The 2,500-nt window shown below is 58.0% G+C and overlaps 1 non-coding gene across 1 annotated transcript in view; it reads right to left on the reverse strand.

The window, feature by feature from the left end:
- LOC126217141 (small subunit ribosomal RNA) overlaps positions 1-908 on the reverse strand; it is a 1,909-nt gene extending 1,001 nt beyond the window's left edge. Inside the window, exon 1 of the ribosomal RNA XR_007542343.1 lies at positions 1-908. This exon is cut by the window's left edge and continues 1,001 nt beyond it. This is a non-coding gene — a ribosomal RNA (small subunit ribosomal RNA).
- Positions 909-2,500: the final 1,592 nt, after the last annotated feature.

Genomic DNA, 2,500 nt, shown 5'->3' on the forward strand with positions numbered 1-2,500 from the left:
CCATTATTCCATGCACACAGTATTCAGGCGGGCTTGCCTGCTTTAAGCACTCTAATTTGTTCAAAGTAAACGTGCCGGCCCACCGAGACACTCAATAAAGAGCACCCTGGTAGGATTTCAACGGGGTCCGCCTCGGGACGCACGAGCACGCACGAGGCGGTCGCACGCCTTCGGCTCGCCCCACCGGCAGGACGTCCCACGATACATGCCAGTTAAACACCGACGGGCGGTGAACCAACAGCGTGGGACACAAATCCAACTACGAGCTTTTTAACCGCAACAACTTTAATATACGCTATTGGAGCTGGAATTACCGCGGCTGCTGGCACCAGACTTGCCCTCCAATAGATACTCGTTAAAGGATTTAAAGTGTACTCATTCCGATTACGGGGCCTCGGATGAGTCCCGTATCGTTATTTTTCGTCACTACCTCCCCGTGCCGGGAGTGGGTAATTTGCGCGCCTGCTGCCTTCCTTGGATGTGGTAGCCGTTTCTCAGGCTCCCTCTCCGGAATCGAACCCTGATTCCCCGTTACCCGTTACAACCATGGTAGGCGCAGAACCTACCATCGACAGTTGATAAGGCAGACATTTGAAAGATGCGTCGCCGGTACGAAGACCGTGCGATCAGCCCAAAGTTATTCAGAGTCACCAAGGCAAACGGACCGGACGAGCCGACCGATTGGTTTTGATCTAATAAAAGCGTCCCTTCCATCTCTGGTCGGGACTCTGTTTGCATGTATTAGCTCTAGAATTACCACAGTTATCCAAGTAACGTGGGTACGATCTAAGGAACCATAACTGATTTAATGAGCCATTCGCGGTTTCACCTTAATGCGGCTTGTACTGAGACATGCATGGCTTAATCTTCGAGACAAGCATATGACTACTGGCAGGATCAACCAGGGAGCTGCGTCAACTAGAGCTGAGCAGCCGGCCGCCCGGGAGTGTGTCCCGGAGGCCCGCGCGAACACGCAAGCGTCCGCTCAATTATTCTGCAAACAGGAGGAGGCTGGGCTCCCCTGCACGATACACCTCGAAACCCTCTCAGGTCCCGGCGGCGCGCAGCGCCGTCCTAAGTACTTGGTCGGGTTCGAGAGAGGCGCAATCGCCCGGAGATAGGCGAGTAGACGCTTTCAGTGCGACCACCCGTGCTCCCAACTGAGCTTGCCGCTGCCGACAGAGGCCCGGGAGCGTGCTGTCGTGGTGTTGCCGGCGGGAGACAACACGCGGCCACAAACAGTGACCGGGCAGCTCCAACGCCAGCGCCACAGAGGGGCAGAGCCCCACTTGGGTGCCAAAGCGAACTCTCCCAGCACAGCGCACGCGCCAACACATCCGCACAGCTGCGATACAAACCACCTGCGAGAACCGCGGGGGCGACCGAGCAGCAGACGGCGTCGCGGCGCCGAGTGCCGGGCGGCGGCGCATCCTCAACGCACACAGTCCTCAATCGGACCAGCACACTGCAGATGTCCACCGCGCTTCGCACCGGGCCCGGGAGGACCCACTTTGGCCGCACGGCGCCGCGCGCTGGGTGCGCCGGCACGCAGATGCGCCGCCTGCCGCGTCCGTCAGCCGGCGCGCCTGCCACTGGGCGCCCCCACCAGCCGGCTGCCGCGCGTGCGCCCACGCAGCGCGCGGCCAGCACGCCGGGCGCCCCCCCCTCACCGGCCGGGGACGGTCCCACCCAGCCACCGCCGCGTATCGCTTCATACCCACATGCCCACTCACGTTCGTGGGTATGACGGGTGTCGCTGAAGCAACCGGTTAATACCTGTACCGATCGTCGATATCAACGATTCACCTCCAGCGCGAACAACCGCGCAACAACGGATTTCCAGTTCATTTGCGTAACTTGGGCAGCAAACGTAGACGTCCATCTACATTTGCGAATTCAATGGGTCTTGCATGCCTGGATGTTATGAGTCACGACACGCCACATCAGTCCACATACATGCTGCGACGTATGCACGAGAGAACACGTGGAAGGTGGCCCGCGTACGTATGCCGATGCCATTGCACAGCTGCGAAGCTCATTGAACACGCAAACTCCTGACTGACGAACTAGAGGCGACAGGGGAGGGGGGGGGGGGGGGGGGGGGGGGCGATATACGTCTTATAGCAGTACACATTACAGTGGATAGCGGGACCATGTGGAACGTACGCAACACTCGCTAGATGTTGTGAGGGTAGGCACCGTAACATGATTCAATACGCAGGACACCAGAGTGTGCGCGCAGCGAACTATGTTGAGAGGGTTGCGATTAGGCAACGCTACACGAATTTCTAGATTCATATAACAAACAATTACGTGGGTTAGGTTAGGGCGCAACGTGGGTTAGGTTAGGGCCCAACTTAGGTTAGGTTAGGGCCCAACTTAGGTTAGGTTAGGGCCCAACTTAGGTTAGGTTAGGGCCCAACTTAGGTTAGGTTAGGGCCCAACTTAGGTTAGGTTAGGGCCCAACTTAGGTTAGGTTAGGGCCCAACTTAGGTTAGGT

The sequence above is a fragment of the Schistocerca nitens genome, unplaced genomic scaffold, assembly GCF_023898315.1.
Source record: "Schistocerca nitens isolate TAMUIC-IGC-003100 unplaced genomic scaffold, iqSchNite1.1 HiC_scaffold_58, whole genome shotgun sequence".
NCBI classification, from domain to species: domain Eukaryota; kingdom Metazoa; phylum Arthropoda; class Insecta; order Orthoptera; family Acrididae; genus Schistocerca; species Schistocerca nitens.